Here is a 16,001-nt window from a genome sequence, read left to right as displayed (position 1 = left end):
ATAAAGCACCCAGAAAGAAATTGCTTTCATGAACAAAGTTAAGAACAGCATCTTTTGTTGAAAATTACACCTTTTTTTCACTTACCAATAGTAAAGCTATTCTCAGCTTTTACCAAAACATGACGTACTTGTATTATGAACCCCAAATCTCCTTTCTGAAGTGTAAAGTCTTGGTTTTGTCATACTACATTTAATTTTTTTTCTTCTCTGCTCTCATTGATATTATATCTGTGTACTAAACTACACTTAATTCCTAATAAACAGGTCACAACCTGTAATCAAATAAATCTGTACCATTCAACCCAACAGAAACATGTGACCTAGATCCCACTGTCAGAATATCCACTAAATCTTGTCCAAAACGGCTCTAAACAATGTCAGTGCTGTCTTTTCATTTCCCTGAGAATCCTAATGTCAAGTAATGACCCTGAGAACCTGTGACAAATCTCATCCTCATCAGCCTTTAAGAACAAATAAATTGCAAATGCATATTCCTAAGGTCCTGCTAAACTGTGTTCCCTGGCCACATCCTAGGAGATGGACAAGGGTTTGGGAGTCATTTTTGGTGTCTGGTGATCATTTCAAGTGTCAAACACAATGTTGTAATGTAAGAATATCAGATCAGTAAGTTCCAAGCAATTTAAAGAGTTTTTTCTTGCTTCGATATATTGGCCTCAGTTTTATTTTTCTTTTCTACTAGTCCAAACAAAGTAATCTTGTCACATTTTTTGTCCTTATTTCAGTGTTATCATCCTAAGCATATGATTTGAATATGAAAACACATTCTCAAAATACCAATAGGTATCTGATTTTTCAGTGAATATTAAAACAGAAAAATCAAATTGTTTAACTTTATCAATACAACTAATTTCTACTTACTTATTTTTAAAGTTCCAATTTTTTTCTTAAAGAACATCAATAAAGCAATATTTTGACAAGATTTCATCACACACACCAAGAATAATGCGCATATAAAATATTATAATATTGTAATAATAAAATCTTTATCCCCCCAATGTTTTTTGCTAATGGGAATCAATCACTGATTTATTTTGATTGCTGTATTTATATAGACAAAATGCATATAACATTTGACCCTGGACATCTAAAAACACATTTATTCATGAGCAGCAATGTAAATGACCCTATAATTTAGAAATCCTTAAAGATCAAGAGGAAAAAAAAACATTTATTAAATGAGATGGTTGAATCCCTAGGGAGCTAAGAAGCTGAATGGTTTCCAGGCTTCATTTAACATGGATGAAGCTCGACACAATGTTGAAACTTTAGCAATCCCAACTAACATAATGAGAAACAAGACTGTCTTATGTTATATTCAAGTTATTCTGGTTAATGAAAAAAACTCACACGTTAGAAAGCAATCTGCAAGACAGATACTACTCTCATTTTAGGCTTATTGAGGAGGTGCAGGTAAAGAAACAATTACAGGCACAATAGGGCCTCTTTTTTTCCCGATTTTTTTTTCAGAAGGTCACGTGTGACTGTAGCACATACTGAAAAGAGCAATAAGTAAAAAATATAACCTGAAATTATTCATAAGGTACAAATGAACTAAAAAAAAAGACAAAATATCTTGATGTTCATCTAAAATAAATAGCTGAGCAATAGTTTCCATCAGCCATCTGCTGTTCCATATAATATTAAATATTTTTTACTAAATCTATTTAGTGAATACTTGAGGAATTTGACCCAAGAATTAAATGTACCTAATGTATTCTAAAGTTTTTTACCAGTAAAATGAAAAATGATTCCGTTAAGGGTATGTCAAATATGTTAGGCACTCCTGAAATCAGAGCAAAAAAAAGTACTATTTTTTCTGAAGTTGTTTGTCTTCCTTCTCCAAGCCTCTCCGTTCACAGAGGAGCACTCATGGGGTATATGCTGTGCTTCAATAAAAATGAAATATGGTCTTATTAACAAAAGGAAGAGAACAAATTTTGCTTTAATAAAGAAGGTCATTCATAAGATTTTTCAACAACTGTTTTGGTAATGACACTCTTTATAGTCCTTGCAAAACTAAACCATTTTGTGGATTTATTGTTCTGAAGGGCCTGTTGCTCATGAAAATTAAAAACAATTTCTATTGGCAATAAAATTTCCTATAAAAATACATTAGATGTCACTCATATTTCAAAGTAAGAGCCAACATCCAAGTTCCAACACCATCTTACATAAACTTTCTTGCTCCTCCTTCTGTGTCTTCAGATACCATGCAGTTTGAGTCAAGAGCCTGAAAAACAGATGTACCTTTTTAATGTTAACCATTATGGAAACTTGTATGAGCTTTTATTCCTAAAGAAAAACACAAGCAAAATCCCAGACATCCCAATTAAATGAAGAGCATTTTCATCACCTGCTAAAGGTGGCATTCTATTTTGAGGTAACATTTGTGGGATTCAGTTGCCTGAACACCGTCACTCAAGTGTCATTTCAGACATCCAAAAGTAAATTAATATATTCACCTTAAAGTGGAAAGAACTATATCTGCAAGAAGAAATGTTTTTTTCCTTTTTTTTTTCAAAAAATAAGGAAACAAGGTTGTGTGAAATTCAGTTTCCTGAATTCAGATGTCTAGCATCACTTCAGGATAACACATCTGGCCTTCAGTTCTTCCAGAATGGTACAAGCTGATTGTCATGTCTGACAGCTCATTCAGATTGCTCAGGAAGCAAATATTTCTGCCTCATAATTTTATCCTTTTTTTAATATCTCCATGAAAGACATATTTTTGAAAATTCTTTGAAAGAGATAAAAAGGAGTTTTGAACTATTTGAAATGTTAGCTAGCCAAACACTAAAACGTAGCTGAAATGTATGTCATAAAAAAATAGAGAGTATTAAATGGGCATAGATTTCATTATTTCATTCCCTGCAGTTGTGAATGGAGGTTAGATCAGTAATTAGAAAAGAGAAAATAAAACTTTAGGCTATGCATTTCCAGTCAACTAAAACTGAGAAATTTTCTTCCTTCTGTTCTGTATCTCTCTGAAACAATGGCTCTCTGAGGAGGTCATAATGGTGCTTCTTCCAAGCTGTGCACCTGAAAACAGAATAACAGAATTTTTTGTTATTATTTCATTGCTTTCTTATTATTATCTGGGTTTGGGGGTTTGGGTTTTTTTTTTTTTTTCTTTTTTTTGTGTGTTTCTTTTTTCTGGTTTTGTTTTTTTTTGGTCTCATTAACTTAAAAATCAGTACCCTTACAACACCCATCTACTTACTTTAGTAACGTCTAGCTGTAGCATCCTTCATGTCCTCACTCCATACTTCCACCTGTATATGTTTTCACAACTTTCCCATTGTTTTCATGGAAGTAGAACAGTTGCTGTGAAAGTCCTGAATAAGGAAGTCTAAATAGCATGAAAAAAGTTCCCCTTATGGCACTGAATGTGAGCAATAAAAGATTACAGCATGTAAAACCAAAGTAAAGATGGGAGAAAAGCTGATGACATGGATTTGAAAAAATGTATGTTTACAACTGACGGAGATTACAACAGCTTTATTTTTACTGCAGATTTATTAATTTCATTGTGGTTACATCAGACTCAGATATTGTAACACAAAGAACCCACATTTATTGCTGTTTAAATATTTGGGACTTTTTAAAGGTGTCATTATTTTTTAGCCTACTATGACTGCTATTTTTGAAGGATGAATCCTAATGGGAATCTACAAGTGATCCATGTACAAAACACTGCTTTAGCATGAATCATCCCTAAACTGACAACTCCCACTGCTGTCAAGATTTTAGTGGTTGCTTTTTCACATTTGGTGGTATGTTTAAGTAACTAAGTAAGTGAAGCGACTCATCTTTTTATAACTTCTTAAAAACCCTCTGTGTCCTTCTGACCTCCTTCAATTTGTAAAATAAAATACTGATATCAAGATTATCAAAATTCAATACAATGTTCAGCATTCCAGGTGCAGCTGAATAGGAGCAAAGTAGATGAACCGTAAGAGCAAAATTATTTCAGTCTTCTGTTCTTCTTCTTGTGAAAAGGAAGCCTGAAGTCAATGGAAACACAGAATTGTTAAAAAGCTTGCCACACTGTAGGAAGTAAAAATAACCCTATAACATCAAAAACAACCCTATAACATCAGAAACAGAATTTGATAATTTAATGGAAATGTATATGATACATAATTGCAAGACCAATTTCCCATAGTGTGGAAAACCCTATATAAGCCAAAAGTAGTATTTATTTAAAACCACTAGAACAGAAAACAACTATAATCAACTATTGTGTAAGAACTAATATGTACAATAAAACCAGAAATTTTCTACACTTTTCTTCTTTTTCCACTTCAAGGAATGTATGCTAATTACATATCCACATAGTTTTCTAAAAGTATTACAGTAAAAATTGCATTATATGCATCATACATATGCAGTGGATCTTTTGCAAGTTGCAATTTTGTTCTTTGCAGTTCTGTTTGCAGAGAAAAATCTCCATAAATAAATATTTCCTAGAATAAAATTACATTACAAAAATATTTAGCTCATTTGAATTCAGAATCACGTCCTAACACTTCAGGCCTGCAGATGTTTAGCTTTGAAAAGAAGCCATTTACCCATATAGTGTAATCAGTTTACATGTGTTGTTATAGTTCAGTCATTGTTTGAGTTGATGTCTGACATAAACGACTTTCCCCCCTCTGCAACATCTTTTTTTTTACTATTTATATGATAATACCATCATGACAAGATCATTCACTGCTTATGCAAACCTTTCCTTTCATGATGCTTTGAGAAGCATTTGCATCACTTGCATTTTCCTCTTTTTATGTGAAGATTGAATATCCAGCTGTTACCTAATTAAGTCTGCCACAGGCAAAAATCTGGCTTTATGTACCTGCAGAGAGAATTTCATGGTGTTTTAATGACTAGCTATAGATTGAGTGAAGTGACTCAAGAGGCAATGCAAGCAAAAGCTTAGCTCAAACAAGTGCCAGAGCTGTCAATTTCCAATTAAGAGACTTGTTTGTCTCTCGTGACAGTGAACCACCACAAATTACTTGCTTTAGCTCCTCTGGTTAATCTTTTGCCACCTGACAGATGGAAGTAAATCAGTTGACTTATGTTAATCACTTCCAGGAAGTGAGAATATTTAAATCTTGGCACAGTATTGCATCTGTGAGGACAGCATTAGGAGGTATCACAACAGCAACCCATTATTTATAGATAAGGTGTCATTTCAAGTGTATATGGGTGAGGGGGTTGGGGTGGAATGACTGGCAGGGAATATGGGGAAAATGAAAGGCATCATTTAGCTTTTTCTCAAAAGCTCTCCCACTTGAGGAGAAAGCTTCTGATTGTTCCTTTCTTGCATATTTATGTTTTTAGAAAGCTAAACACAATTTTCAGCAAGATCAAGTTGTTATCACACATATATATATATATAAGACATGAGTACAGGTCTCCTGAAAAGTTTTATACCTAGCAACAATATCTGTGTGTAATAATTAAATACACCTTTATTAAAAATAATAAAATCAGTATGGCATTAACAAAAAACCCTGGGATTAATTCTCTGCAGAAAAAGGGAGAATAATTTTTTCTATTACAAAAAAGGCTAAATTATATTTGAAAAATTATGAAACATCTATTAAGACCTTTAACATGTAGCTCTAAAAATCCAAGCTGATGACATGAGCCTTGAACTAATGCCTGGTAATACCTGACAATGTGAGAGCAAAGTGTATTTCAAAGCAATTTTAATATGATTCTCAGTTTGCTTCTGGCAATTTTCCTATTTTAATAAGACTGTATAATAATTTGGAGAACAGCTTGGATTTCCATGGTACCTCATCATTCTCCCAGTGACTGTCCTTTCCATAGGATTAATACGACCAAAATTATTAAATTATTTGATGGACATGGGCTTTCAAACACTTTTAGTTATTTCAAAATCATATATGATATCACATAATTTAGGATAAAAGGTAATAAGAACATTGTTTAAATTCATTCACACTTAAAATTCAAACTTCCACAGTTCAGGGCAGGACTTAATTTGGTAAGGAAAAATGCTTCAAGAGAGAAAATAACCTTTTCTGGAAAATGCCATCAACGGGTGCTTAAGAGGTGCATTTTTAAATATACAGATAGAAAAATAGTTCTATAGCTATAAACCACAGTTTGCTACTTAGATAGCAGTCAAGTAAGCAAGTGTCATTTTACCACTGATCATTTACCTAGAGCTCATGAAGGATGATACAGACTGAAACTGCACCGTTCCCTTCTATCATCAGCACCTTCCGATTTACACAAACATTTACTCACTCCAGCCCCCTCTCTGACTTAAAAAACTGAGCTCCATTTTGTTGAGATTGCAGGACAGAGGCATTCGGGCTGGATTAATATTACATGGATATTAACAAATTCAAAACTGCTCCTGAACTTTTCTAATTTATTTTAAATAATTTATCTTTCTTACCTGACTCCCTTTGGAGAAGGTTCTTTTCGTGCTGCATGGCTCAATGATTTTCCATGGACTTCAGAAATCTTTGTACATATAGGGAGTATTATCAGGAGTGCTAATTAAAAAGATAGTATTATTGTATTCTGAATTGCATATGAAGTTATACTAAGAATAGTTACACTCCCCTCCCCCATATGTTTTTCTGACCAAATATACATCCACCTTCAAAAAGAGTGCATTTTACTCTGGCTCAGAAGTCTAACTAGCTTGTTTTCCTTCTATTGCTTTCAGAACCACACCGGGTTAATTATCATTCATGTTTGCAACAGGCAGCACAAACTCCACTTGAATGGATGCAGGGGAGTCTGCAGTGCTGTTTAAACAAAATAATAGGCCAGAGAAAAACATGGTGCTAAATATCACTTCCCAGGTAATTAACTGTGTCTTGAGTGCTCCCCATCAACCTTCTTTCATGTTCTGTTGATATTTTCCTGCATGCAAAATGTTGTGTCTTTAAAACATAATACACCAAATTTTGTTTTACATTGCTGTTTACTCACAGAAACACACATATTTATAAAAGGCTGTTCTTTGGCTTCCTGCCTACACAGCTGATTTTTTTTTTTTTCCTGGCATATAACATATGCAAACTATAAAAAAATCTCACATTCAGAAATTCAGTTAGAAGTCAAGAGTGAAATTACAAAATAAATTTATTTATGACCCCATTGGCTTTCAAATTGCAAAAATAACTTACTTCTCTATCTAGAGCATATACAGCACAATGTATTCAATCAGCCCATATAAAAAATATGTAGAATACTACATTTTGAACATGCTAGAGTTGTTCCCCCCAAGTTAAACATAAAATTCCTCAAGTCATAATAGTTCTTCAAAATTTCCTTCTCTAAAATTGAAAGTATTTCATTGGTTAAAAGATGATATCTTGAGGTTTCTTTACCTTTCATGTACCAAAATTCCTGTTTGCTTTGCTATATTTTCCATATAAGTTGTGTTGAACTATTAGAAACATTCATATCATGTCTATATCCTAAATTTCAGCTCCAGCAATACAGAGAGCTTAGAAGGAAAGATATACAAAGATCCACCAATGCTGAGCTTTCAGGTGGGGTCTCCAGATGGTATTCTGCTCCATTATATTCAACTTAGAAAACTGCCATTTAAAAAGTATGTAAGTACAAATCCCAGTAGAATATCTGATTATTATGATTCATGAGTAATTGGGAGAAAAAAAAATACTAAACTGAAAACCTGGAAGTCTGCCAGACAGAAAGCTAGAAAATGACTGAAGTGAAATAAATAAGTAAATAAAATGAAAATTAAAACCTCACCTAATTAACATGAATAATGTCATAATAAAAAAAAATAAAGGGATTTCTCTATTAGAATAAAACCACCTTGTGTATTCAATTTTTTTCACTTTATTAATACATCTGCTTGAATGTCTGATAGCTATATATATTCATTTTTATGAGTAGGAATTTGGAGTTTTAACTGATTTCTTTTGATATACATACAGCACACTATAGCCTTATGTCATTAAAATGTTCATATCATAGCAAGATATAGAGTGGGCAAACATGTTATTTAAAAAATAGTGGGGAAACCATGATAATAGGGGAATTATGATATAATTTCAGCTTGATTTCCTCAAAGAAATTTTTCTTGACTCCACAAAAGGGAATAAAGTATCTTAGAATATAAAATTCACCCATAAGTAATTCTTGGTGAGCAGAAGCTAAAAGTTTCAATATTGAGGAGCCTACTAATTCAAAAGGGGTTGAAGGTCAGAAAACACCATAAAAATTATTATTACTGATAATGCAAATGCAATATTTTATCTTATAAAAAAGAAGTACAGAGACCCATGTAATAGAAGTAGTAGACAAAAAAATACATTTATAAAAATATATATTTACAAAAACATAAAATATAGAAAATTACTTGAAAAACAAAGCTAAAATAATAAATATTGTTTTTTCATGATCTACATTAAGTAAAATATTTTTATCCTTAGAAAAGATTCTCTGAAATAAAGCAACTAATAATTCATGAAACCAGCAAAATTTGGATTTCCATATTACATAGGAAATGTAAAGAGCACAATAGTAACCACATGATTATACAGCTGGCTCGTAGAGTACGTTTTGGAGGAAAATATTAATTATTTTTAAAATTTATTTTAAATTATTTGTTAAATTGTTATCTTTAAAATTGTAAAGGTTTAAAAATATCTGAGACACTTGGCCACAGTTTAAGGTAAAGAACAATCTGATTCTTATAGCACTTGATAAGTGGAAATTCATCTGTCTACCTGTTGTTGAAATGAATGGCTTATCAGCACATGCAGGATTTTAGGCCAGCCTATCAGTGAAGGTGAAAATATCATGAGCAAGCCTTTAAGTCAACTCTTTTTTCAGCATAGCTGCTTCACATTTCATAAGAAAGGAGTTTAAATTCTGTAATATTTGTGATTTTGACTTTTATGTGAAGAAAAGTACAACACTGAGTAAAGTACCACAGAGATCAGTACAGGGACCTATTTTCAGAATTTAATGGTTTTGTTAAGAGCAGTATGGAATATATGAGGTCAACCTACTTTTTGCTTTCTTCACAGACAGATTTGAACAAGAACAAACAGGAAGACAACGCATCTAACCTATGCGCATATTTTTTCTATTTTGGAGTAGCAAGAAGCCTGACTTAAATGAAATTATTTTAATATTAAATAAAGAGCAGCTGTATACCAGGATACAGCTAGTAAACACAGTCCATATAAATATTCCTAGATAGCAATGTATGAAAACAAGATTAAAACATGCCTATGGTATATGAAGCTGAGTAAGAATTTCTGTATTATTATGTATGAACAAACAACCAATTAAAAAGTAATTGGGAAAATGTAGAGAGGAAATATTTTTCTGTATATGCAAAATCAGGTATGGCTTCATTAAAAATAAATTTTAATCACAAATAAACAAGCATGAAAAATAGAGGAGACTGATTTCTCTTTATAATAGGGTATATACAAGTATAAGATATGAGGATTTTTCATAAATACATTCAGCTATGTACAATTGTTTCAAGCTAATCAGAAGGAACAAAGACAACAAAGTTCATTTAATCTCTGTCCTTCATTCCTAGGACCCATACCAATGCCATTTTTAAAGGAATATTTCTGTGATTATTTCAAGAATACTCCAAGAATTCCAAGGTTTATGCCTCTGGAATCTCCTTCAGCAATCTAATTTGACACTTTGATCTTTAATAATATATTATTTCTGCATGTTTCATCCAAAGATTCCTGAGTAAAATTTAGTCTCAGTACTTCTTGTCCTATTTGTCTTAGTCACCACAGAAACTTCACTAGCTGTTTGCATTAAAACAGTGCAATATCTGTACTTGTTTGAAAAACAGGCAATGGGATGAAAGAAGGGAGATGGATGGACTCTTCCTTAGGATAAATAATATCAATTTATTCAAAGCAGTCCACACTTATATTTGCATTAGTAAAATAAATACTTCCATGGACCACTTCCAGGCTGTGAAACTTGGTTTCTTTTACAGCTACATAGTTAGTATAGCTTTCACAGTTTGGCCAATACAAATTTTGCATTTTCAAAAACAATACTGAAGGACACAGAAGGAACAATGCCTGGCAGCAGTTCCAGTCATAACTTTCTGAAGGGTAGGAAATGGTATAGTGGTGTGGTACGAGCCATTCTCTGCCAGTTGTTTTTCCTGACAGAGACCCTCTCATATTTGGTTTACCAGAACACGCTCAGCCTGATCACTGCTGAGTCACTGCTTTTTTCAAGGCTTACTGCTTTGAGCTATGCAATTATCCAGGCTTTCATATTAATAGAAGAAGTGGTTCAGAAGATTGTGATCTTTTGAACTTTAGAATCAGAGTTTTCTTGTGGGATTCAGAAAATGTAATCTGAAACTTGCAAAACATAGCAAAATTTAGGCAGGCATTCTCTTAGTACAGATTCTAATGAATAGAGCATAATTCTAGAGAGATGGAACATCATTTACAAAACTGTGGCTTCTACCTACATTTTTTTCTATTTTTACATTTAAAATTTAAATTTTCTAGTCAGGCAAGTGAAAAAACAGTTGCTTTATATTTTATAATTCAATTTTTTTTCTTAAATAATATTTACTCCACTAGGTATTTTTGTCCATTTTTTTTACAATAATTCTCTATACAAGTTTATCTTCCCCTTAAATTATTAAGGCTTTGTTCAGCACATTCCTCTAAACTCTTCCTACACTAATGTCTTAAAGTTTAGTCTCCTTGTAAATTACTGCAGAAACCAAGAGAGCAATAAAGAAAGAACATTAAAAGTTTCAATCAGAAAAAAGAATATGACTTAATATATATAATAGAACCAAATATTTAAAGGAACCAAGATGTAATTAAAAATATCTATCTTGAAATATTTTCCAATTCCATAAGTATATTTCTTTTATGTTTTTGCATATTAGAGTTTGAAATTTAAATTGAAGAGAAGCTTTCAATTTGATGTGTAAAATAGACTTTGAAGTATTATGTAAGATTCACTTAAAAATAAGGAAATGTTTTATAATTAGGATAAATACGTAAGAAAAGTGATCATTGACATTAAGATTTCTCCATAAGTTGTGAGTGTTTCCTTTTGCAGGAGCACAACATATTTCTTGATGCCAACTTAATTTAATTGGATGATCTTTGATACTGCAGAGCAACTGAAGTGTTCTTAAAGTGGAAAGCTATATCATAAAAGTACAACTAAAATGTTTGAGAAGTTGATTTTTGAAAATATACTTTTATTAAGGGGAGAGAAAAATAAAAAAAATATCTTTCAGTGTCACTGTACCAGGTTAACATAATAATAGGAAGTGTAGGTAGGCAGAGGTAATTCAGAATACAAGTAAGCGACCCACAGTAAAACAATCACATCTTTATAAGTTTTCAGAAGTATTTCTAATGAAAAACAATACAATTCAGAAGAGAAAATCCCCATTATCTAGAAAACGTTTTTAAAAAATCTTTATTCTGGATTAATATTTGAAGATATCACTATTATATGGAATTTTGGATGCAATTATAATTCAGTTCCCAATGAAATGGAAATGTTGGTAATCTTTACTGAAAGAAAAAGTAATAAGGATTAGGAAAACACAGATTAGGGACAAAGTGCTTCTGTCACTTACAAAGGAAAATGTTCAGGTGTGGTTATGCCTCATACAGTCAAGACAGTTAAATTTCATACAATATAGAGGTATGGAAGACAAAATACAAACCCTGTAGACTTTTAATTAAAGCTATCACTCAGAATACCCCAAATCTGGATATGCATATTGCATAAATGAATAGTCAAATATTCAGATTTGCCATCCTTTGAAAAGAGTTCCAGGGAGTTATTTTCATGATCTTGTGGTGTTGCTGCTGCAGAAGGAAGAAAGTGCAGTGTCATTTAGTCTCTGCACAGACTGAAGGTCTCCTGGTTCAAGCAGAAGTCCAGTTATGGGAGTTTTTTCACCTACCAGAAAAATGTAGGAGGAAAGGATGGAATGAGGATGAGGACAAAACTGCATCTTTTAGTCAAAACAGATTCAATAACAAGCATTCATGTCCTGAACTGAAATCTTCAAAGTTATTTTTCAGTTTTGCATTCCTGGATTCTGCCCCACTAGAATCAATAGCCATCATAGACCTCTGAGTGTATTTTTCACTCTAGTGAGAAATCTATCTTACTTTGACAAAAAGTACTAATTTGAAATGAAGGCAAACTGCATATTGGGGGGGAGGGGGGGCAGGTGTTACGTTCTTTATATTTTTTGTTCAGAGAAGCATTATTGTCTTATTGAAAGCTTATGTTCCCTTAGGTGGCCAGTGTTCAGCTTTACAAAATATCCTCAAAGCGAACAGCACAGTGCATAAGGGATCCTGACTGCTTTTACACTCCAATAGTCAGAGCTCATTACAACAAACATTGTCAAGACAGCACCCTTATTCTTGAAGGCATAACCCATGGCAGAACTGGATAACCCAACAAATTTCAGAGTTTAGGAGAAGTTCTGTGAAAATAATTTGTGTAGAACAATTGACAGCCTTATTGTGAAAGAGGCTTGGTGTGACCTCAGAAAGAACACACTTCATATGTAGAAGTGAAACTGTCCCCTTGACTGTGAATAAAATCACACAAAAAAAGCATCCAATAGGCAAAACTTAAATTTTTAACCCTTTATGTACAGGAGAATATAAGAGGAGGATGTAAGAAGGGATATTGCACAATACAAGAACAGTTTTGCCTTTAACCATGGCCAGGAGCCCTATGAACAGGAAATTTTTTTCTGTTTCTTTTCTGTTTATTTTCTGTTTATTTTCTGTTTCTTTTCTGTTTGAAAACCTATACATAAAAAAAAAAAAAAGTATTAAAAAAGCAGTGAAAGTTGTGGAACTAATTCAATGCTCAATTAATTTAATAAATTTAATTCTTCCAACAGAACTGCCTCAGCTGGACTCTAAGACTCTAAAGTGGTTTAAGATCATATTCTTCAATTAATCAAATGAATTTGTCATATCTCCCCAGTGCAAGCCTATCTTGACAGCAACTGCCCAGCATTTTAAGTGAAAGAGGAGACTGTTGCTTTCAGACTCTGAAAAAAAAGGGTGGGGGTTTGTGGGGAGGATAGATATAACAAAATGAGTAAAAGAAAAAAGGGTAACATATATAATTTGTTAGGAGTTGCATAAGTTACAGGATTCAGGAAACTCATATGTTATATTCTTTCAGTAGGCTGTGTCAAGCATATTATCAGAGACCTTCTTCCTTCTCCTTATATAGTCTTCTCTTGGGTATCTAGAGTAATGCTCAAGTGCCTCCCAACATCTGTTCTCAGAAGCAAAAAATATATTTTTATTTTCATTCCTGTGAAATAATGTTGTGAAATTGTGGAGCAAAGTTGCTTCTATCTGCTCTTCTCTCTAAAAAGATATAACAAAATATATAATATTTTGGATTTTCTAAATTTTAATCTAATTTTTTAACAATTTTACTATTTCAGGTATATCAAGAAGCCTCCTTGAATTCACTGACATTGAGGAAGGAATGTTGGAGAGAATCAATATCCTTATTTCATATATTTCCCTAGGTTAAAAGCTAAGCATAGACATGTCATTTATATATTTATTTCAGTCTGTATTATATGAAATATGATATTAATAATATAAAATAATATGAGCAGTATTTCTGAAAACTAAAGAATGGATATTGACTAGAAGTAGAAAATAATTTCTCCATGATAGTCTACAAAGAAACACTATGTAGTGTATTCTTCTCTCAATTTAACAACTAGTAACAACCTGTCAAAGGAGGACAGGAAAAAAAAAGATTTTGAAAAGGTGTGAAAGTTTTATCAAACTTCAACCACTGTTTTGATTAATTTTAGCACGTATAGATAAGTATTTTTCAAGCATAATATTAAAAATAAGAACTCCCCAGAACAGTCCATTCTACTTCCTCTTCACACCAATCCATTTTTTCTAGGCATTTCAAACAAATAGTCTCTGTTTTTCATGTAACACCCTTATGCACTTTACAAAAGGATTTTGTGAGCAGTGAGGACTGGTTATTGTTTCTAATTTAACAAGTGGAATATCTGTGTGCTAGATGAAATAAAGGGAACAAAATCTGTCATAGGACCATTTTCATATTTCCTGGTAGCCTATTCATCATATGAGTGGAAAAATATAAAAGTTGCTATCAAAAATAAAGTTCCAAACTTTCCAAAGATGACTTAATCTTTCATTTTCTGCTACTGCATGTATCCCCATTCTGCTAACAAACATTACTCTGGTACTGGAATATATTATGACCTATGGGCTATATGCCAAGACCTCTATTTCTATATGGTATGACCTTATACCAGCAAAATCCTGGAGCAGATCCTTCTGGAGACTACTTAGATACATGGAATATAAGGAGACAATTTGTGACAGCCAGCACGGCTTCACTGAAGGCAAATCATGCCTGACAAATCTAGAGGGCAGCTACAACAGGCTTACAACATTGGTGAATAAGGGAAGAGCAACTGGTGTCATCTGTGTTGACTAGTACAAGCCATTTGACATCACTCAAAACAGCATCCTTGTCTCTACACTGAAGAGAGATGGTTTTAATGGGTGGACTTCTGAGTGGATAAGACATTGTCTGGATGCTTGCACTGGAGAACTGAGGTCAACAGTTCATGTCCAAGCAGAGGCCAGTGAGGAGTGGCATTCCTTGGAGGTCAGTTGTGTAGACTTCTGCTGTTCAACATCCTGTCATGGACAGTGGGATCGAGGGCACCCTCAGCAAGTTCACTGATGACACCAAGTTATGTGGGGCCAACAACCCGCTGGAGGGAAGGGATGCCATCCAGAGGGACCTGGACAGGTTGGAAAGGTGGGCCCATCCAAAACACATGAGGTTCAATAAGGCCAAGCAAAAAGTCCTGCACTTTTCTTGTGGCAATACTGAGCATAAATACAGGTTAGGGGATGAAAGGATTGAGAGCAGCCTTTAGGAGAATGTCTAGGCAAATCTGGTGGATAAGAAGATTGACATGATCCAGCAATGTACATTTGCAGCCCAGAAAGCCAACTGTATCCTGGGCTGCATCCAAAACAGCATGGCCAGCAGGGCCAGGGAGGGGATTCTGCACCCCTGCTCTGGTGAGACCCCCCTGAAATACTGCATCCAGATATGGAGCAAGTCCAGAGGAGGGCTACAAAGATGATCAGTGGGCTGAAGCACCTATTCTATGAAGACAGGCTGAGAGAGTCGGCATTGTTCAGCCTGGGGAAGACAAGACTTTTGGGAGGCCTTATAGCTTCCTTCCAGTACCTAAAGGGGACTTTCAGGAAGGCAGGAGAGTGCTTTTTTCCAAGGGCATGCATTGATAGGTCAAGAAGAATGCCTTTAAACTGAAAGGTGATAAGTACAGAATAGATATTAGATGTTCTTTACTGTGAGGGTCCTGGGTTGTTGCCCAGGGAATGCCCCATTCCTGGAAATGTTCAAGGCCATGTTGGAAGGGGTTTTGAGAAATCTGGTTTAGTAAAAGATGTCCCTGCCCATGGCAGGGATTGGGACTTGATGGTCTTCAAAGAACCCGTCTGAATCCCAAACCATTCTATGATTCTAGAGCAAAATAATAAGTAGCAGCATTAGACACTATTAATGTCTGAATAAACCTACAATCATCTACACATGCTAATTCTCCACTCTTTCTTGAAATTAAAACTACTAATTTTCCTGTTGAATTGTTTTGCTTTGAAATTCTCACAAATTGAAGTGCCACTCTTTTTCAATGCCAACAAATTATTTGTTTTTCAAAGGAACAAGTATTTAACTGTTAAAGCTGGTTTTCCACAGTAAAACAAAACAACTTTAATATATTTGGTCTCACAATTGATAAATAATCCATCTAAACTCAGAACTCTTGAAAATTAAAACAAAGCCCCCTTTGGTACATTTAATTGTAAAATTTTCTCACACACAAACTT

At 33.6% G+C, this 16,001-nt stretch overlaps 2 long non-coding RNA genes across 2 annotated transcripts; one reads left to right on the top strand and one right to left on the bottom strand.

Moving 5' to 3' along the window:
• Window positions 1-3,504: 3,504 nt before the first annotated feature.
• Window positions 3,505-6,587, bottom strand: LOC140682307 (uncharacterized). Its single transcript, XR_012053848.1, has 2 exons — window positions 6,458-6,587; window positions 3,505-4,025 (listed from the first exon to the last, which is right to left on the bottom strand). It is a non-coding gene; the product is annotated as an uncharacterized lncRNA (long non-coding RNA).
• Window positions 6,588-6,736: 149 nt separating this feature from the next.
• LOC140682306 (uncharacterized) lies at window positions 6,737-14,206 on the top strand. The gene is made up of 3 exons (XR_012053847.1): window positions 6,737-6,872; window positions 7,505-7,634; window positions 13,520-14,206. It is a non-coding gene; the product is annotated as an uncharacterized lncRNA (long non-coding RNA).
• The last annotated feature ends 1,795 nt before the right edge of the window (window positions 14,207-16,001 follow it).

This window comes from Taeniopygia guttata, chromosome 2, assembly GCF_048771995.1.
Source record: "Taeniopygia guttata chromosome 2, bTaeGut7.mat, whole genome shotgun sequence".
NCBI lineage: Eukaryota > Metazoa > Chordata > Aves > Passeriformes > Estrildidae > Taeniopygia > Taeniopygia guttata.
This window is presented reverse-complemented; position numbering and strand designations above follow the sequence as displayed.